General features: G+C 41.9%; 1 protein-coding gene and 1 long non-coding RNA gene across 3 annotated transcripts in view; one reads left to right on the top strand and one right to left on the bottom strand.

Annotated features, from left to right (window-relative positions):
* CRADD (CARD and death domain containing adaptor protein) overlaps nt 1-22374 on the top strand; it is a 178220-nt gene that overhangs the window by 13686 nt on the left and 142160 nt on the right. The gene's annotated exons all lie outside the window — the stretch shown is intronic.
* LOC121040614 (uncharacterized) lies at nt 367-14236 on the bottom strand. Its single transcript, XR_005795371.1, has 4 exons — nt 13789-14236; nt 8821-8926; nt 7020-7203; nt 367-759 (listed from the first exon to the last, which is right to left on the bottom strand). It is a non-coding gene; the product is annotated as an uncharacterized LOC121040614 (long non-coding RNA).

The raw sequence follows: 22374 nt of genomic DNA, 5'->3' as shown, positions 1-22374 counted from the left end.
GTTATGGCTATCATTGTCTATTTTTGTTTGTCTCTGAAGATACAGACTAATCATATCTAAGGCAGAGACTGTTTTTATCTCTGTACCTGCATAACCTGTCTAGCATAGTGCTGGGTACACATTGGTCCTCACATGTTTATCAAATGAACGAAGGAATGACTACGAAGATGGATGTAAAGATGGAATCATACCCTCAAAGAGTTTAAATTATAACTGGGGAAAGGTAGAGGCAAAATATAATATGGTATTCTAGTTATATTTTATTGTGTAACAAGCTACTTCAAAACATGATGGCTTAAAATAACAGTTGTTTATTTTTTTCCATGATTTTTTTTTTTTTTAAATTTGAGAGGGGGGTGGGGAGAGTATCTTAAGTAGGCTCCACATTCAGAGTGGATCCTGACATGGGGCTCGATCCCACGACCCTGGGATCATGAACAGTTATTTGTTTTTACATGCATGTGCAATTTGGGCAGGGCTCAGAAGGGGCAGCTCATTTCTGCTGTAGCTGTTGTCAGTTGGAGTGGCTTAACCGGGGCAGGAGGAGCCGTTTTCCAGATGTGTCACTCATATTGCTGGCAGGTTGGCGCTGCTTGTTGGTTCCTCTCCACAGAGGCCTTTCTGCAGGTGGCTGGGGTTTCCTCACAGTATGGTAGTTGAGTTTCAGGAGACAGGAAGTGAAAACTGCCAGTTTCTTAAGGCCTGGGCCCAGATGCTGGCATAGTGTTAACTCTCACTGTATTCTTTGGTTCAGCTGTCCTAGAGGCCAGATTCAAAGAGTCAAAATAGAAACCTCACATTTTCTTGGGAGGTATGTCAAATCATTTTGGGGCCTTACTGCACTTACCAGATGTAGTGACTTAAAGTATGTATATTTGTTATCGTAAATGGAAATGTAGCTGCCATGCGTGAAAGTGACTTGTAAATTAATAACAAATGTTCTTATTAGTTTCACAAAAAAAATGTTTTAAAAAGTGAAAATAGCTCTTCCCCCCCCCCCAAATATAAAGGCAATTTGTTGCTTAAAAAGCAAAGGCTCTAGAAAGATACCAAAAAAATGGAAGTCATCCATAATCTTATTGCCCAGAGATAGTCACCGTTTATAACAAATGAGTAGTGAAATGCAGTATTTGGGTTTTTACTCTCGGACATTGTTTTAGAAGCGCTCTCTTTTCTCAACTGCAGTCATTTCCAGAATGTTATTATTTACTTGATACTAACACTTAAATCTGGAATTTCTTGTGATGCCAACTAAAGAATAAAAGTCAGAAGATTATATGTGTGTGTGTGTGTGTAAAAAAATATATATACTTTTTTTTCTCCAGAGAGTAAAACTTTTGGAATCAATTTTACGTAGTCTGTTAAATTATCCTTGAGGCTAGTCACTAGTTGTTTCATTTCAGTTAGCAGAGGGTGGGGGTGGGGTGCGCTGGACTTAAATGACCTTCTCCAGTTTCCCTTAAGGAACTATGAGGAATATTCTTCACTCTGTTGTTTCAAGTATTTTTCTGTTTATCTTTCTATGAGTATTCTATTTCAAAGTGTTTCACTAGGATATTATATAACCTGATTTTTTTTCTAGGTCTCCTGTTTGTATGTTTTTAAATATTATGTTTCTAAATCTTTTCTCTTCGTTGTTTTTCTCAAGCTGCTCCACTATAGGTGATTAAGTTCTTGCCTGTGGCATTTTTAAGATCTATTTATATCCCTCACATTGACTAGATTTGTAAATATGTGAGTGTTCTGGATGGTAGATGAGATTTTTTTTCCCCCTTTGCACTTGGAAAGGCATTCCTAATGACTGTTTTCACTAAATCACGGAGTATATTTCAAAGAAACTGTTAAAACCTTTGGCGGAATAATCATATCTCATCCCTCTCCTTATTATCACAGTAAACACTATAAATCATTGTAGGAGGGGCTGTATAAGTCAGAGGAAAGAGCAGATCTGAGCATCTCCAAAACTTTGCTTCCTGCATTACTTCAGTGAGCATTTATTGAATTTCTACTGTTGGCTAGGAATACGGAAGGTTAGATACGGAAATTAATAAAGTGTAATTCCTGCGCTCGGGTTGCTCCAAATAAATGAGATGATACATGTAAACTGCTTAGAATAGAGTCTGGCATCTATTTAACATTCAGTGAATGTTAGTTGTCACTATTACCATTAGAGGTAACTGAAGAGTTGTGACGCAGAGAGGTATGTGCAAGGGACGGGATGGCTCCACCTACCCTGTGGTAAGACCGAACTGGGGAAGGCTTTAGAGAGCGTGTATAGTTGAGTGTTGAAGGGTAAGTAGGAGTTCACAAGAAGGCAGAGGGGAAAGGCATTCTAGGCAGAGGTAACAGAAAGTGCCAAGGCACGGAGGCAATGGCTTTACGTTGTATGCACCTAGTGTCTAGGGATGGGATGGGGTGGTGTGACGGCAGCTAAGGCTGGAGGTTCAGGCCCAGTGCTGCTCGACAGGGGCCTTGAGTGCCATGTAAACGTTCAATCCGTGATGGAGCACAACTTGATGAAATTTGAGAAAGGGATTGACACGAACAGACTTGCATTTAGAAAGCCTACTCTGGTGACATATGGATGGGAAGCTGGGCAAAACAGGGGTAAGAAGCCCAGTTAGGAAGCTGTTGGAACAATCTAGATGAAAAATGGTGAGGACTAGTTACTGGCATTGAGGATAGAGAAGAAGGGGATGGGCTGAGAGAGATTTAGGAGGAAGGATTATTAGATGTGTTCTTCATGGGGTGACGGTGGGGGGGGGGCGGTGGTCCCAAGGGGATCTTTTCCCAAGGTGAAAATTGGTTGGGGGAATGGTGTAAAAAAAAAAAAAAATCCTCAGATACTCAGATTCAAAAGGGCCACAGTACATAAACAGATAAGCAGTTATCCATGCTGTTAGAATTTCATGGGAGCGACGCTATTAGGGACGTCTTCTTAGAGAGGCAGTGACGACATGAAGGCTGAGAAGCACGGGGTTAGAAGGACTCATTGCCTGGTTGAGCTGTGGGCTGAAGGAGAAAGAGGATTCCGGCGTGATTCCTGGATTTCTGGTTTGGACAGCTCTTCCTGCTCACTGAGAATGGACACGTGCTGTGTAAGCTCTGTGTACACGCTCTGCTCCTTGAATGCAAGCTGACAGCGGCTCACATTTATCGAGCACTGACCGTGAGCCAGCCCCTTAGGTGCCTTACATTTATTAATAGTGTGAGGTACAGGCTATTATCGTTCCCATTTTTAAATTTTTTTTTTTAACGTTTATTTATTTTTGAGACAGAGAGACACAGAGCATGAACAGGGGAGGGGCAGAGAGAGAGGGAGACACAGAATCCGAAACAGGCTACAGGCCCTGAGCTGTCAGCACAGAGCCTGACGCGGGGCTCGAACTCACGGACCGTGAGATCATGACCTGAGCCGAAGTCGGACGCCTAACCGACCAAGCCACCCAGGCGCCCCAGTCGTTCCCATTTTTCATAGGAGGAAGCTGAGACCCAGCCCAGAGCCACGAGCACTTCGTTCTGTGAAAATGCTGGGTGAGCGTTTGGAGATCCTGGGTCTAGGCTCTGGATGAAGTCCTGCTTCTACCTTTATCTGCTCTGTGAGGTCAGGTAGATGATTTTGTTTTTATTTTTTTTCCTCTAAATGTTAATTTCTTCATGTGTAGAACAGAGCTGCCGGTATTCTTCTCTGAGAGTAGTTGTTGAGGTTAAATGAGAGGGTATATGAATGAATCTTTCAAAACAAAAAGTGCTGTGTTCATGGAGGTAGTGTTTTTCATGTCAGCGAGTGCCTCACAGGTAGTCAATAAATGCCATTTTTCTCCTTTGCCTCACTTCTTTCCTTTCCACTCTCTTCAAGCAGCCCCCAGAAGACTGGAAGAACAGAACGAGAGTCCCCTCGGCACCCCCCCCCCCAGCCTCAACCCCCAGCATTATTGTTGCAACTGCCTCTGTGTCGTCCATCTCCTCCTCTCTTACCAGCCCCAGAAGATGACTCAAGCGGCTTTTATTTCCTTGAGTTTGCATGAATGTCCTCCCATCTGAACACAGTGATTCACTTCTCAAGCTGTGGCCATTGCACTTCTGCTCCTTGTAGCTGTTTTCACAGAGGTCACCAGGGACTTTTGGTTAAGTCCATTGGCATTTTTCAGGTTGCCACTTGCTGTCTTGGCAACCTCTGACATGGGGGCCGCTCTCGCTTTCGTTCTTGGTGTTGCCCCCTTCCTCGGTGTTGTTTTTCCTCCTGTCCCTCCATTTATTATTTCTCCACTTCTCCTTGCTCTACTTGCCTCTTAAATGCTTCTCTTCTCTGGAGATGTGTTAAATTCTTATCTTCTCCCTGGCTGGAGGCTCAGCTTCCTTTCCCAGCAACCTTCTCCTAGGGCAGAGCCCATCTGCACTCCTGGCTTGATGACCACCTCAAAGTGAACTCTTCCAAATCGCTGTCTCCTGGCCAAATAGCCAGCTGCACTTCAGTCCTCCACCTTAACTCCACACGGCCAAAGGAGGACCTCCCATCGCTCACATCACACTTCCTCTTCCTCAGTGATACTTATTTTCTCCACTTCGAAAATATATTCCTATTCAAACAACCAGAAGAAAGTAGTGTTGTTGTTGTTGTCGTTGTTTGGTTTTTTGAAAGCCCTTAGCCCAGACGTTAACCTTGTTCTTGAAGCTTTGTGCACCCCATTCATGGCTGACTGAGAAACCCCTCTTCTGTGTTTCCAAAGTGTCGTGGGAATATTTCTGTTATGGCACATCCATACTATGTTAGAAAATTTTGTCCTCAAGTAGACTGTGAGTTCATTGAAGGCGAGAACTCAGTTTTTCACCCTTGTAGACTCAGAACCTAGCACATTGCAGAAATACTTATTGGGACCAATAAATGTTGGTTGAGTGTATGAATCTGTGGTAGCCTTATTTGCTCCCCTCACCTTCCTCTTAATCTCTAGGTGTCATAACTGTTTGTATTAGTTTGTTTGTGTTGCTATAATAAAATATCCAGACTAGGTGGTTTAAACAACCCAAATTTATTTTCTAACAGTCCCAGAGGCTGAAAGTCCCAGGTTAAGTTGTCAGCAGATTTGGTTTCTTCTGAGGCCCCATTGGCTTGCAGATGGCGGCCCTCCTGCTGCCTCTTCAAATGGTCTCCCCTGTGTGTGTGTGTGTGTGTGTGTGTGTGTGTGTGTGTGTGTGTCTCCATGTGTCCTAATTTCCTTCTCTTACAAGGATACCACTCATATTGGGTTAGGGTCACCCTAATGGCCTCATTCTAACTTAATTACTTTCTTAAAGACTCCAAATACAGTTGCATTCCCAAGCACTGGGTAAGGTTAGGGCTTTAACATACGGCTTTTGGGGAGGCACAGTTCAGCCCATGACACTATTATCGCTTTTTTAACTTTATCTTATTTGTCAGTCTTCCTCAGTAGTCAGTAGATAATAACCCTTTGGTTCTTGATCCTCCATGAAATTGACTCTTTGGCATTTCTTAAAGGTTGCTATTTAATGTTTGCTGGGTGCCAGCCTTTAACCATTCATTTTATAAAACTTAAAGCATTTTGTTCTGGTCTCTGTGCAATGCAGTTTTTAACCTGTCTGGTTATTAAACCATTTTATCAGCTTTATTTTTAACTGTTGTAACAATGAAATCTCACATATGAGTGTGTTTTTTACCTTCTCACTGGTGAAAATTTGTCTCATAGAGGTACAGATTAGGTATAGGAGTGGGTGCAGCAGTTAGAACCCCTGAAGCCCATCTCTTCCCAGGGCCAAATCATTTTAAAGATGAAGGAAATTCTTGGGTGCCTGGGTGGCTCAGTCGGTTGAGTGTCCAACTCTTGATTTTGGCTCAGGTCATGATCCCAGGGTCATGGGATCAAGCCCCATGTTGGGCTCCATGCTGAATGTGGAGCCTGCTTTAAGATTCTCTCTCTCTCTCTCTCTTCTCTCTCCCCCCCCCCCCCCCCCCCCCCCCCACTCTCCCTCTCTCTCAAAAAAAAAAAAAAAAAAAAAGGATGAGGGAAATTCTAAGACTGAAGACTTGAGGCTTTCACAATTGGTCTTCTTGAACTGATATTCCTAGGAGCAACTGCATAAGATAAAAGCAAAACGAAAATCACCGTCTCCAACAGGCACGTAACCCAACAGACTTGTAAGGAGAATTGTCCTTGCCTGCTAAGAGAATAATTTTGTACACATAGTAGTCTCAGTTCTTAAATTCTGGGCTGCTCGGTTAATCTGCATTTTTAGGATGTTCAGCTTTCTCACAGTTTAATCTACAGCCCCTCCCCTGGGCTACTCATTAGCTGACTTCCCTTTCATCCCTTCATTTCCCACAGATGCCCTAGAAACTTGGCCTCCTGCTTCCTTTTTTCTACCCTCCTCCCACAGCCCCAAGCTTTCACCTCTTTTACTTGGGTTTCTCCTCCCTTAGCCTGCAGTTTCCTGGTTTCTCATGGGCATCCCTTCTTCCTTCTCTATTCACCTTCTGTTCCTCTTCCTTCCCCAACAACCTTCTTTTAGAAGCAAGCTGAAGTTTCCAAGCTAATTTTGACTTTTTGCTGCCACCTTGCCTTTGGTATAAAGCAGGGGTTGGCAAACTATGGCCATGTCCCTGTGGTCCATATCCAGTCCACTACCTGCTTTTGTGTCCTGTGAGCTAAGAGTGGTCTTTACCTTTTCAAAGGGTTGAAACAAAAACAAAACAAAAGAAGAGTATTTCATGACATATGAAAATTATAGGAGATTCAAATTTTAGCGTCTATAAATAAAGTTTTATTGGAACACAGCCATTCTTATTTGTCCATATGTTGTCTGTGTCTGCTTTCACACTATACCGGCAGAGTTCTGTAGTTGCAATAGAGAGTTTTTGGCCTAGAAGGTCCAGAAAATATTTACTGTTTGGGCCTTTACAGAGAAGGTCTGCCCCACACTTCGTATAAAGAGTTAGAAGGGACAGAAAATAGCTTTGCATGACAGGAATCAGTTTTGTTTACCTTTCTTTTCTTTGTGCTTACCAGAGTGCTGGATTAAAGCTAATGCTTGGTTCTAAAATTGTTTTGAGAGTCAAAAGGGGAGAGGCCCTTCTTCAGGACAGACTTTTTCTGTGAAAGTATGTTATTATCTTTGCCATTTCTTTAGAATTAAATTTTGCCAGAAGCGATTCATCATACCAGGGCCATTGAACCTTTTCTTTCATTTCTAAAATTGTACATAAGAGAAAAAGAATTAGGTAAACCAAACAGATAAAACTCCTTTGTGCTCTGCACATTCACACGAGGATTTAATTTCAGCTTATCCCATATACTTACTCATGGTTTAGTCTCAAAATGAAGTATTGGGGTGATGAGATAATGTTAGCATTTGGGTACTAACCACAAAAAGAGTTAAGCAAGGTTTGCCGTCATGAGGATTTGCCTTTTGTTCTCATCTGTCACGTATTTAGTGTATTTTTTACAACCCCCTATCTTGTCTCTGTTTTCACCTCCTTTGAAGGAAATCATTTACCACTGAAATTCAAACCTCTTGACAAGTAATGCCAAGCAAGGTTAAGAAATTTCTTCCCATTTCCTGAGATAGCCATTGTGCTATTTCTGTCTGTTATTCAGAAGTGTGGCTGTATGAGGTTTCTCAATCCCCTGAGGCATTTGTTAACAATACATTTTGAGTGTTCACAAAGTGCTGTGGGCTCTAAAAGGCGTCAAAGTGATTACATCAGAAATAGAAGGTCCTTCAAGGAGTTTGTAGTCTTTATGGCAATAGAGGGGTGACATGCATGTGAATTTCTGGACATTTAACAGTGGCCTACAGAGAATGGAGTGGCACCAGAGCATGAAGCATGACTGAGCAATCTCAGTGGGAAGAAGGGTAAAGTACGGAATGCTTCTAGGGCAGCTCTGGGTCTGGGGGAAGGTAGCCATGATTACTAGGGGAGAAGCCAGTCCAGAGTAGATGCTGAGTGCTTTCTCCAAGATACCTTCCCAAGATGCTTTGCTGGAACATTAAACCTATCATGTTGCAAATGGAATGACCTTTCCCCAGCTCCTCCTCTTGCCTTTAGTATTGTCAGTGTCATTTCACTTTCTGAATTATATACCTGCCCTTTTTACGAAGTAGGTCCTTGAATGAGTGGATTCGGTGAGGGGAAGGATAGCAAATAGATTGTTTGGCTCAAATGAAGAATTGATGTGTTTAGAAAAAGAGAGAAGAAGAGAGAGGCAGGTAAGAGAGAGATGAGCTGACGGATAATCTTAATGTTTGGGCTTGGGGGCGGAGGTCGAGCCTTGAATGTGAGGAAACTGGCCTAGGGAGAGAGAACATCACTCCATCTGCCATCTTCTGGGGCTGACTTATCTGCCCCATACCTTCCAGATTTCCCTAGATTTTAGCAGAGACAGAGATTTTCATTCTGTTTCTCATTTTAACTTAAGTTGGCTTTAGGTCGGTGCTGTTAGGTCCGATAGTGATAGACTTTGGGGGAAAACCGAGAATCCCATGTCCCGGGTGGTAACTGACTGTGGCTCTGCTTGGCATGACGCTCAACCTTGCAGTTTCCCTTGTGAGAGGGAAGTATCTCAACCTGGTTTTCAGGGTCACGCTGTGCCACCACCTGGAAACTGTATCTCCATTTTTTCCTTTCCTTTCTCTACCCTGTACAAAACGAACAACCAAACCAACCCCTGCAACTTTTTCTAGGAAAATTCACCTTGTAGGTGCTGTGGTGAGCCTGTGAATGGGGGCACAGCTGTTGGTCTTTTGGCACTGTTGATAGTTCTTGAGAGAGCAGTGGCCCTGGAAAAATGAGAGAAAATCACCCACCTGAGGGCACTGGTTTTCCACACTCTGGGCCATTCACATTTGATAAGCTCCATCCAGATTCGTTTCACCAATGGCTTCCATCGTTTAGGTTATTTTGTTCAGTTCACTTGGGAAATGAAAACAGACACAAAACTGACATTTTAATTGTTTTTAGAATGAGTGTTTCTTTGCACCTACTATAGACCAGCCAAATGTAGATTTTGCCTCCAAGGCTGCTGACTGCATGCTGCCCATGTTCTTGGGAGAAGTGAACACAACCAAAGATTCTTTTTGCCTTCAAAAGGGGCAAAAAGGCAGTTTCTCTTTAGAAAGCAAGAAAACAGATGCCAATCAGGTATTGCTTTTTTTTTTTTTATCTTAAGGTTCTTTTAATTCAAAGAAGTTTAAAAAAAATTTTTTTTTAACGTTTATTTATTATTGAAGGACAGAGAGAGAGCGTGAGCAGGGGAGGGGCAGAGGGAGAGGGACATAGAATCTGAAGCAAGTTCCAGGCTCTGAGCTGTCAGCACAGAGCCCGACGCGGGGCTCGAACTCGAAAACGGCGAGATCATGACCTGAGCTGAAGTTGGTTTGCTCAACTGACTGAGCCACCCAGGCGCCCCTAATTCAAAGAAGTTTTGAATAAAAAATATGGTACACTCAAAAGAACGAGAAATCAGGTGATCTAGACTTAGATATTGGCTGTTTCCCACTGCTTCTTAGAGAAGATTTTTTTTTTTTAATGACTTTTTACTTTGAAATAATTTAAGACAAGAGGTTCCAGAAGTAGTGCAGAGAGTTCTCAGGTATCTTTCACTCAGTTCCCACCAACCAAAAATATCTTATATATAACCATAATACATTGTCAAAACCAGGACACTGACATTGGTACTATTAACTTAAACATAGACCGTACTGGGATAGTTTTAACATGTACTTCGTGTGTGTGTGTGTGTGTGTGCGCGCGCGCGTGTTCGTTCTATGAAATTCTATCACATGTTGATGTGTGTATGTTTTTGATTTTTAATGCACACTTACCTTGAAATTATTCTGAGCCTTTGTGTGAATAATTAGTAATAGCAAAATAGAAAAACTGGGTATTATTTAATGTGGAAATCTCAATTTAATACTCTTAATTAAAAGACTTCTGGATTACGAAGTAGAAGGTCAGGTTCTAATTCCAGCTGTCCAACTGGAGAAGGAATGAGGGCCCTAACCCGGACAGAAATATTGATTTCCCATGGTTCCAGCTGAAAACCTGGGAATCATCATCCTTGCTTTCATCTTTTCCTGCACTAACCCTCCTCCCCAACATCTGTTCCATTACCCAACCTTCTAAAATGTTCTTCAGATCTGTCTACTTATCTCCTTCCCTTGCCAGGATAATTACAGTGGCTTCCACATGTACGGGAGTACATCCATTTTCCACACAGCAGTGTGCAACTCCTCTGAGCAAACCCTCCTCCTCCGGTGGTTTTCCATTGTACTGAAATGCAGTCCGAACCCGTATGAGAGCCCATGAGGCCCTTGTGGTCGGAAGGCTGCTCCAGTCACATCTGCTGTTGTCCCTCACCGTGCTCCAGCCACACAGGTCAACTAGCAGCTTCTCCTGGTGCCCCGGGCAGTTTCTGCCGAGGCCTCTGTTCTAGCTTGTTCCTTTCTCCGGTGTGCCCTGCTCCTACTTTTCCTGTCATGATTAGCTCCTCTGGTAATTTAGGTGTCGGGCCTCTTCAGCGAGGCCTCCCTGGGCGGTCCAAATTAGAGCCCTCGTCCGTCACCTTCTATCGTGTGATCCTATTTTGTCTCCTCTGTAGCTTTCAACACCATCGGAATCTATCCCTGTACTTGATTGAATTTGTTTTTACTTGACCAGTGAGTTACCCTTCCATAGACTGGAAGCTCCTTGAGAAGTGGGGCTGCTACCCTGTATCCCCAGTGCCCAGGACAGCCCCTGCCCCCTAGGGCAGTGCCTGCCCCATCAGTAATTATTTTTTGAGCAGCCATCATTGGACCATCAGTGGTCCATCAATGGACCAGGTAATCACAGAGATTCATGAAACCAAAAAAATTACTTGATTGAATGAAATAATCTGATGTTTCAAATTATTAAATTTTTCTGTATTCGGGACTCTGAGGAATGCATTATGATTCAATTCCTAGGTACTATACGTTCCCTTTTGTGTACCCGTGTATTAATAACAGGTCTATTTCTGAGTTAGGGCCATTTGAGGTGGAAAATGTAAATCCTCTGTACCTTGGTGACAGGCTCTTGTCTGTCTGAACATGTCAGGCCACATTAGTGATTTGAAGAGGTAAATTTGACATATATTCATTTCCCCCATCAGTGGTGCTTTGGCATTACAGAAGACCATTGAGCAGGTTTTAGCTTTCTTGGTAATAAATAAGGTGCAAGAAACTTAGTATCATGTGGTTTGACATTTAGCCAAACTTACTTTCATTATTGGCTTAAACTCCTTCCTTTTCTTTTGAATTTCACATATAAGTAATGGCTCCCGAGGCTGGAAGACACAGAGCTGCTAATGTTCTCACTGAAATGAAAAGAGCATGATTTATGTCCTCTGCTACATTTCTTAAATTCCTGTTTAACTTGCATTTTATTGATAGTGAGAGCCACGTAACCAAAACGTCACTGTGTGTGCTTTGATGGTGTTACTAGCTACTTGTGCCTTTTAAGCAGTTTTAGAAACACAATGCAGTGTAGGAATATAAATACATGTGTTTTTAGACATGTGTTTTGCTGACCTAATGATTTACTGCTGCTGAAGGAATGGTTTCTGTGTGAAGGAAATCATTAGTCTTTCATTAAGTATTTTTATCAGAGGTTAATACATTTTTCTCTAATTAAATTCTGGAGTTCTCTTTTGAAAAATGCATGTACCCACGTAGCTGCTAGTGATATAAATGTCGACATTTGGTTCCTTTTGTTATGATTTTATTGTTGTTATTGATAATGAATTATTTTTCTTTTTAAAAAAAATTTTTTTTTTAACGTTTATTTATTTTTTTTGGGACAGAGAGAGACAGAGCATGAACGGGGGAGGGGCAGAGAGAGGGAGACACAGAATCAGAAACAGGCTCCAGGCTCTGAGCCATCAGCCCGGAGCCCGACGCGGGGCTCGAACTCACGGACCGCGAGATCGTGACCTGGCTGAAGTCGGACGCTTAACCGACTGCGCCACCCAGGCGCCCCGATAATGAATTATTTTTCAAGCAAACACACATGCTTATAAATCTGGAAGGTGATGTTTTCTGTTAAAAGCATTTTGCCATTTTCACATTGCTATGCCTCTCGCTTGTAGGGGGTTTTCTTGAGAACTTATTTTCTTCTGTTGATTTTTAAAAATGGCATACAAGTGGTGAGTGTGAATTCATATTATGAAAACCGTGGTGGAATATGATTAGACATACCACGAGGTAGTAGTTTATGTGAAAAATTGATGCTCTAAAGCATTACTACCAAAATTTGTTCTCTTCATCTTACCCCTCCTCCCTGCCCTTGGCACCACATAATGGTTCTGTATTGTGTTGTGTGTGTGTGTGTTTTGAAGAACCAAACATGACTTGAAGAAGGTAGTGGGGGAAGGAAGAGGAGGAGGCTATAAAATGAGCAGGCTGCTTTCCCAGAAGCCTCTCACGTGCAGGGTCTGAAATGACTATTGTTGGGGAAAAGTGATATTCATACTGATGGGGCTAAAAATGCCTGCCCATTTTGAGGAGCTTTTGTTTTCATAATAGAACTTCTTTGCACAAACAAAAGGATGTTCTAAAAGAGAGGGACCATTTGCAGTTGAGTGTTTTCCATTCTGGTAGCGTCTGAGAATAATTTTCACAAATTCCTAGTATTGCATGTAACCATTGTCTAGCAGTTGGATCTTTTTATTTGCATGATAGAATTGTGCATTTAATTTCTGTTTTAAGTCCCACCCATGTTTTTAAAGAGTATAATACAGTTGATCCTTGAACAACATGACGGTTAAGTGGTGCTGACCCTCTGCGCAGTCAAAAATCCGCAAATAACTTTTGACTTCTCCAAATTTACCTACAAATAGCCTATCGTCGACCGGAAGCCTTACCAATCACATTAACAGCCAATTAACACATATTTTGTATTTTTATTTACTATACACTGTGTTCTTACAATAAGGTAAGCTAGAGAAAAGAAACTATTATTAAGAAAATCACAAGGAAGAGAAAATACATTTGCCGTACTGTTCTGTATTTACGGAAAAAAACCCATGTGTAAGTGGATCCACGTAGTTCAAACCCATATTGTTCAAGGGTCAGCTCTAAGTTGTTTTCTTTTTTTTTTTAATTTTTTTTTTCAACGTTTATTTATTTTTGGGACAGAGAGAGACAGAGCATGAACAGGGGAGGGGCAGAGAGAGAGGGAGACACAGAATCGGAAACAGGCTCCAGGCTCCGAGCCATCAGCCCAGAGCCTGACGCGGGGCTCGAACTCACAGACTGCGAGATCGTGACCTGGCTGAAGTCGGATGCTTAACCGACTGTGCCACCCAGGCGCCCCTCTAAGCTGTTTTCTTACCTGTTGGGTGACTGAGTGAAAATATGTATAATTTGGTCAATAGCATAATTCTGTGACCTGTATAACCAAATGGATGCTGTGGCTTTTACATTGGATGCATTTCAGGTGACTTTTGTTGGCCTGCAATTTTAGTAGTGAGATTGATTCAGAGTACTCATTCAAAATCACCTCATTTGTCTTCCCTATGTCTATGGGTTAAATCTCTGGGAAGAGCAGTTCATTGGACATAGGACAAATCTTGGACTGTGTGTATCTGTCATTCTTCTAAATGATTGGGGGACAGGCACTTTTGTGAGTAGTGATGTTCTATGGTTTTTTTTTTTAATTAAAAAAAAACACAACTATTGTATAACAGACTGCCCTCAAACATGGCAGATTCAAAGAACCATTTTACTGTGCGGGTTAAGAACTTAGAAAAGACTTACCTGTGTGGTTTGTCTCTGATCCGTAGGATGTCAGTTGAAGTGGCTGGGGCTGGAGGATCCACTTCTAGGATGGCTTCTTTACTCCTGTGTCTGGGCTGGGGTGGTCGACTGTTGATGCTGGCTCTTGGCAGGGGACTTTGCTGTGGCTGTTGGTTTGAGCACGGACATACTGTCTCTCCATTGTGCTTGAGTTACAGCATGGCAGCTGGGTTTCCAGAGGGAGTGTCTCCAAAAGGTGTGGGTGGAAACTTTAAGGCTCAAGGCTTTTTGTGACCTAGCCCCATAAGTTCCAGAACACTAATTCTCCTACATTTTATTGGTTAGATAAGTCGCTAAGACCAGCCCAGACTCCAGGTGAGGGGAATTATCCTCCACCTTTCATTAGGAGAAGCAGCAAAGAATTCGAGGCCATCTTTAATGGCAGGTGTTGGGATCACATCAGGATAGCATTTACTTAATAGCAATATATGCCTCTCCTGAGGTTCAAATGGCTTAAAGTACAAATACTAATAAGTAGTTCCACTTAAGAGGATCCCATTCCAAGTGGTACAACCTTCATTTAAATAAAAACTCTGATGTGATTCATCTCAGTCATTTAATGGATGACTGTAATCTCAAAATATCTAGAAAGATGTCAGTCCTCTGAGTCATAGCGCAAACTAGTTTGTCAAAAGAGTTCAAAGGAAACAGAGATCTTACAGCTGGAAAGGACTTCAAGGGATTACATCATCATTATCACCTTCCAAAAAGATTTATTGAGCACCATGTAGGTAGGTGCCAAGCCCTGGAAATGCAGAGGAAAATATGATACAATTCTTGTCCTTGAGACATAGTTGAGGAAATCGAATTGATGCATTAGAGATGAATAGAAATCCATCAAGTATATATACTATACTCAAGTATAGACGGGGTGGCAAATAAAAGGACAGGTGATAAATGCACAGGAGGGAGAAGTGATCAGTAGAGGCTTGTTGGGGCGGGGTTAGGGCTGGGAAAGGGCATCAGGACATAGGCTTCCCATTACACTGAAAACAAAATCCAAAGTGTTGGTCATTACCTATAAGTGCCTCTGTGAACTGGATCCCTGCTTCCTCTATGATCTCCTTTTCCACCTCTCTTTTCCTCACTCACTAGCCTCCTTCCTGGAATATTGCAGACATTTCGGGACCTTTGCATTTTCTCATTCCTCTGCCTAGAATGCTCTTTCCCCACATGGTCCCATGGCTTGCTTTCTGACTTCGATCACACCTCTGGTCAAATATGCCCTCTTCAAGTTTTCTCTGACCACCTACCGTATCTGCCTCCTATCCTTCATTCCTGTTTATCTTCATGAAGGCAGGGCCATTGTCTGCCTTGTTCATTATTGTATCCTCAGCACCTAGAACAGTGCCTGACAAATAGTTGGTGCCTGATAAAAAACAGTTGCATGAATAAATGGGTAAGCAAATGTAGAACTTGAGACAGGGGAAGGATTTAGCAAAGTGGAGAACAGATGGTGTTGACTGCCTGCAAGGTAGAGTGAAAGAGAATTAGAAATATACACAATAGATTCATAGATAATTTGTTTTAACACCTTGACATCAGGGGTCCTCATTTTATAACTTTGGGTCCTTCAGACCCCTCTCTTCATAGCTTCATGTGGTAAGCACATCACAGGGCTTGCACAGGGAGTGATTCACTTGGACTAGAATAGCTGTGTCATGCTGGGTCTCAGTTGTCAGAGAACTTGCCATTCCTAAAAAATACTCTGTACTACAGTGCTTCTTTGTCTTTGCTCCTGTTCATAGTTCCATCTGGAGTATCCTGGTTTTTGCCTTGACCTATTGAAATTCCATGTGAATGACCTCTTTCATCCATTGTACTTATTAGTTATGTGATTTGATTATCAAATAAGCACATTCTGCTTCAATTGGAAATATTTATGTACATGTAGTTCTTCCACTTAAATATAAACTCTTAGAGAGCAGAGCCTGGGTCTAGTTTATCTTTTATTTTCCAGTACAGTACATAAATGATTCTTAACAAAACATGTTAAATTTACTTGAGCATGAGAAATTAGAGTACTTTAGCTTCTAATGTAAAACAAATACATATGCCTAGAAGTCAGAAGAGGCAATGCGAATTTCCCCAGGAAACTAAACAATAATAAAGTAACTTCATCCATGGGCTTTTCTGGTTGGTTTGATCTGTTTAACATCCTTGGATGACTTCATGATTTGCACAGGGCCTTGTGAATCAACAACTCACACATTTTTATATCAGTTAACTATAGCCGCATAACATACTGCCCTAAAATACAGTGGCTTAAAACAATAATAGCTTATTCCTCACAATTTTTTCAGTTGGCTAGGCTCAGCTGAGTGGTTCTTTCGCTCCATGTGGTGTCACTTAGTATCACTAATGCAGCAGATGCTTTCACTTTCAGAGCTTGGCTGGGGCTGGAATGTCCAAGAGAGCTTCACTCACATGTTTTGTGTTGGTTGTAGATGGGACCTCTTTGTTCTTCTCCATTAAGGCCTCATTTCCTCCGGCATCTAGTCCGGTCTCTTTATAGCATGGTCACTGGATTCCAAGTGGGTAAATATGGAAGGTGCTCTTGAGGTCTAGGTCTGGAATTGGCACCACATCACTTCCACCACATTTTATTGGTCAAAGTGAGTCACAAGGCCAGCCCCAGCCCAAATTCGGAGGGAGGGGAAGTAAACTCCACCTCTTGGTGGGTTGGGTAACATGCATGTAATAGGGATGTGAGCACTTATTAGTGGCAATGTTTGCAGACAGTACATGCTAGCATGCTTAGATATTTAGTAGTTGTATCTTTTAAATGCAAAGGGGAGCATTATTAGTGAAGTCACATGTCTTTGATTATTATTTGAACCCCTTGTTTTTGCATTGTGAATTGTTTATAGAGAGGAGTGCTGTGTGCATTTTGGGCTGAATTGAGCAGCAGCCGAAGATCATTGAGTGTTGCAGACTGTGAGTCTGGAGTTCTCTCTTGTCCAGCAAGAGAGTGGATGCAGAATTGAATATGAGAGAGGCTAATGTCTGGGAGGAGACAAGAGCCCCAAACAGGGGTTTTGTCTTTGTATTTATTGAGCTCACAAGGTAGTACCCACGTGGTGAACGTGAAGACAACAAGACCTTACACACATGAATGTGGAGAAAACAATCAGACAGTAATCATTAACTTGTATGTGTAAGAAGCAAAGGGTCTCATGGGGCACCTGGGTGGCTCAGTTGGTAAAGTGTCCGACTTCAGCTCAGGTCATGATCTCATGGTTCATGAGTTCGAGCCCCTCATCAGGCTCTGTGCTGACTGCTCAGAGCCTGGAGTCTGCTTCGGATTCTGTGTCTCCCTCTCTCTCTGTCCCTCCTCCGCTTGTTCTCTCCCTCTGTTTCTCTCTTTCAAAAATAAATAAACATTAAAAAAAAAAAAGCAAAAGGTCTGGGGGGCAAGTGGTGTTTGTGATCAGGTACATTGGCACCAGATAGAAAGTAATTTCCTGCAGGTGACATAACAAGTTTCTCATGATCCCATTACAATATCTCGCTAGCTAAACTTGGGCACTTTGACCCCGTGGTGGTGGCTTTCTGCCCTAGCTTTTTTCTAACCCATTTATGTAAGCAGCACCTATTTTTCCATAATTGACTGTGTTGCCCTTGTTTTCTGCTTTACTTGCCATTTATATAGTGTTGTTTGTGTTCCCTTGGTTAGAGTGGAGATTGGAATCAAAAGCCAAAGCATCTGAAAGGTGGTCCTGGGCTCTTCTCTAGTTCTCAGTGTAACCTAGAGCGAGTGATTCCATCTGCAGGGCAGGGAAGCACAGGCCAAGAAGCAAAAGGAAACAACAAGCCTGTTGCCCTGGGCTGATGCTATAATGTTAACAGATGGCAGAGGAAAATGTCAGCTACTCAACTGCTGTTTGGCTTCTGTCTTCCCTGTCCCAACTGGTTTTTCTGATTCCATCCTTGCCTCCTACAGTTCATTTCCCACAGAGCAACCAGAGCGATCTTTTAAAAATGTAAATCAGATCATGTCCTTCCTCAGCGTAAAATATGCCAAAGGGTTTCCGTTGTGTTTGTAATAAAATACCAACTCCTTATCATAAATTGGCTCCTGCTCCACCTCTTACCCTTCCCCTCCTATGCCTCTCCCCTCCCTGTTTATGTTCCAAACCACTTTTTGTTTCTTTCTGTTTCTGGAGCCCCTCGGATTTATCCTGCCAGGTTCATCCTGTCTTAGGGCCTTTTACTTGTTCCTTCTCTCTGGAATAGTCTGCCCCTAGATCTCTGTGTGGCTGGTTCTTCGTTCCAGGCCCTGCCCAGATGACCTCGGAGAGACCTGTCCTGACCTCCCAGACCAGAGCATTCACCAGGCACTCTTTCTCTCTGTTTCTCTCTTTTGTTCTTTCTAGCACTGAATCTCTGTTTCTCAGTTCTCTCATAGATAAAATGGGGTTGGTGACAACAGAAAATCCTTCAGAGTTGTTATGAGGATTAAATTAGTATTTACATGATGTGCTCCCAAAAGTTAACTGTGTTATTCTATCACTCTCTACTACCTGAAATTGTCATATTTATTTATTTGCTTGTTTACTGACTTCTATCCATTATTAGACTGTTGGCTCTTTGCAAGTGGGGACTGCCTTTGCCTGTCTTGTGCATGTCCCATCTCTGGTCCCATTATGTTGGCATATACAGTAGATCTTCAATAAGTACTTACAAAATGAATAAATGAAAGGCAGGAATGGTCATCCTGAACAAGCTTGGTAACATGAAAAATCCTTGGTAACATGAAATTAAAGCTTGAGAAACTTGAATGGATAGGAAGACATTGTTTAAGTGCTCAAAATGAGTTTAAGATTTTTGATCCAGAAGAATTCTATTCCAGGACACTGAAAGAACTTCAGGATAATATATTATTATTAAGTATTATTTCCTGGAATTTTGAAGAATGGAAAAATGTCAGAATTATGAAGGTAGGTAAATGCAGTCCTGATTTTCAGTAGTGAGGAATATGGCTCAAAAGCTATAGACTGAGAGGGAGTGTTCAATTCCTTGTGGCAGAGTTCTAGAATGGATTATTAACAGATGGTTTGTGGATGTTTGAACAGTGTTGTTGTTTAGTGGGAGAGTGGGGGCACCCTTAGAGAAAGAGGCCTGGAAAAATAGGTTCCTCCAACCCCAGTCACCATGTAGTTTGGTAGTAGAATCAAATAAAAATAAAGACCTGACCTCCTGATTCTTTTCCAACAGTGTTTTCAAACTGGGATCATAGAGCTCCTCAATATTTATACAAAATGGAATCTTTTTTTAAATTAAAAACAATTTATTTTTTTATTTTATTTTATTTTTTTTTAGGGATGCCTGGGTGGCTCAGTTGGTTAAGCATCTAACTTCAGCTCAGGTCATGATCTCCCAGTTTATGAGTTCCAGCCCTGCATCAGGCTCTGCTGACAGCTCAGAGCCTGGAGCCTGTCTTCGGATTCTGTCTCTCCCCTGCTTGCCCTGTCTCTCTCTCTCTCAAAAAGAAATAAAAGATTAAAAAAAATTAAAAGAAAAATTTTTTAATGTTTTATTTATTTTTGGAGAGAGAGACAGAACATGAGCAGGGGAGGGACAGAGGGGGAGTGAGAGAGGGAGACACAGAATCTGAAGCAGGCTCCAGGCTCTGAGCTGTCAGCACAGAGCCCGACGCGGGGCTCCAGCTCACCAAGCGCCAGATCATGACCTGAGTCAGAGTTGGACACTTAACTCACTGAGCCACCCAGGTGCCCCCGAAATAGAATCTTTTCTTTTGTATGTTGTTATTTTGAGGATAAGCTAAAAAGGAAAAAAAAAAAAGCCACTTTTGAAAGCCTTTTGAAGACTCAGTTGGGGAACACTGATCCCTGGAAGTTCAAGGACATATTTTTAGAGATCCATGAGTTCTGATTCCCTTTTCCTCTCCTTTAAAAGAGGTTTGTGTGGTATTCTAGGTCAAGAACCTTGGTACTATGATATTTGGCCAGTTTATTTGATTAACCGAACACTATCTATCTTCCGTCTACAGAAAACTGCGTATGTTCTTCGAATACACCTGTGCTGTTCAACATGGCAGCCTCTACCCCATATAACACATATGATTGTTGAATAGGGAAAATGTGATAACTCCAAGTTGATGTGTTCTGAAGTGGAAAATACATAATGGAGTTCAGTATAAAAAAAGTAATGTGAGATATTTAATCATTATTTATTTTGTTTTGAATATCTGTTGAAGTGATAATATTTTTGATATACAGGGTTACCTAAAATACATTATTAAAATTAATTTCAGCTTGGTTTTCTCTTTAGAAATGTGGCTGCTAAGCCACTTGAAAATTTAAAATTGTGTGGGTGGCTTGCATTATCATATGTGTGTCATTAGAACTTGTTGCCTCTCTCAGAAGGGAGAGTTGAAGGAATTGGTTTTCCTTGTGGTTGCAAGATGGCTGCCTCCGTAAGGCTGGAAGTTAGTGGGGAAGGGGCCACTCCTGATGCATCTGTCACTTTTATCAGGAAAAGCAGTGGTCTTCCCAGAAATCCCCAGCACATTTCCTGTTTTGTTTCATTGCCTAAAAGTGTCATATGGGCACCCCTTGCTGCGAGAGAGGCTGCAACATGAATGTTTGCTCTTCCAGCCTCTAGAATAGAGATGGTACAGGAGAAAGAGGTTGGCAACGATAGTTACGTTAGCCCAAAGAACAGAGTTTGTCACAGGTAGTCTTAGGTGTGATTGGGGGTACTATTTCCAAGTCACATTGGAGTGCTTTGCAGTCAAGAGAGAACATCATCCAATGCCCTTTTTATTGTTAAAAATTCTTTGGAGTGATTTTAGCTGCCACTGATGGGTTGTGCCCTGGGTTGAGTTTTATTAGACAACTCCTATTTAGAGATGAGTTAACTGAGGACCAGAGATGTTCTTGCCTTTGATTCTTACATAAATTACTTGTAGGGTAAAAGTAAGGCTTCTCGTTTTATCTCCTTCTTCCTTTCTAACCTCATTAGCAAGAAGAATGTATTCCTGAAAAATGATGAGGCACGTTGGGTATAATTGTCACCATTTTTCATCTTTTTAACATTGGTTTGGACATTTTGTTTTACTACAAAGGAATTTTCAGTAGTCTTATCCGATGAGTAGCAGAGTTACAATTTTTATGTTAACCTCCTCGTTAACTTGTTGTCTTTGCCTATGGGTGTTCTCTGTGCCTCTCTTTTTTCACCACTGGCCCATTACGGGTATCATAATGTATGAACAATGTATGTCTAAGAATAAAACAATTTTAAACCACCATGATTACTGGCAGTGTTCAGCTGAGTTTCTGATTGTCACCACCTGCTGCACATACTCCTTAGATAATCATTTGCATGTTCTCAAATCGTTCTGCTTTGAAGAAAAAAATGTTGATTGATGAAAAAATACAAATTGAACCAAATGCCAGTACTGCCTTTGAAGACTAAAGGCTCCCATCCCACTGTACCCTGCCCCACTCCTCCCAGCAGAACCCCTTGTGAATTACTATGGGAAATGGTGGTGGTACAATGGTATTTGTAAGGACAGGAAAATGACAGGTTGGGAATATATAAGAAATTCAAGTTTTGCTGAAGAGAATGGACTTGTGGAGTATTGTAATGCAAAATGAGTTTGGTGTGCTTTAATGGAAAGAAGTCAAAACAGCTGGTCCCTGACTTGATTTTTCAGCTTAATAATAGTGTGAAAGCTATACACATTCAGCAGAAACCGCACTTCACATTTTGAGTTGTGATCTTTCCCTGGGCTAGCAATACACGGGACAGCACTCTGGTGACACCGGGCAGCGGCAGGAAGCCACGGCTCCCAGTCAGCCACACAAGATCAGGTGTGAACAACCCCTACCCTCACGACCATCTGAACCCATCCATATACCTATTCTGTTCCCCACTTTCAGGAATCAGTAAATCACATGATATATTCAATACTTCCTTATAAAATCGGTCTTGTGTGAGATGACCTTGCCCAGCTGCGGGCAAGCATAAGGGTTCTGGGCACTGTTTTTTTTTTTTTTTTAATTTATTTTTCTAATGTTTATTTATTTTTGAGAGAGAGAGAGAGAGTGAGCTGGTGAGGGGCAGAGAGAGGGGGAGACACAGAATCCGAAGCAAGCTCCAGGCTCCAAGCTGTCAGCACAGAGCCCGACGTGGGGCTCGAACTCGTGAATCGTGAGATCATGACCTGAGCTGAAGTCAGACATTTAACTAACTGAGCCACCCAGGTGCCCCTGGGCACTATTAAGGTAGGCAAGGCTAAGCTATGATGTTCTGTAGGGTAGGTGTATTGAATGCGTTTTCAGTTTATGATGGTTTCAACTTAAAATGGGTTTATCTGAAAGTAACCTAATTGTAAAGCAAGAAAGATCCATATATTAAATAGTAAGTGTCCATTGTGTGTTGAAAAGCTAGAGACATTTATTTTGACCATTTAGTGGGCTGAGAATTTGAATAGGAAACTAGTGGGGTGAAATGCCTCCTCTGTCTATTCATTGTTGGGCTTTATATATACCTTTCTTCAATCCTCAAAACCTCTCCGTA

The sequence above is a fragment of the Herpailurus yagouaroundi genome, unplaced genomic scaffold (genome assembly GCF_014898765.1).
Source record: "Herpailurus yagouaroundi ecotype Mexico unplaced genomic scaffold, PumYag 182, whole genome shotgun sequence".
Lineage (NCBI taxonomy): Eukaryota > Metazoa > Chordata > Mammalia > Carnivora > Felidae > Herpailurus > Herpailurus yagouaroundi.
Note: the sequence above shows the minus strand (reverse complement) of the source record. Positions and strands in the feature narration are given on the sequence as shown.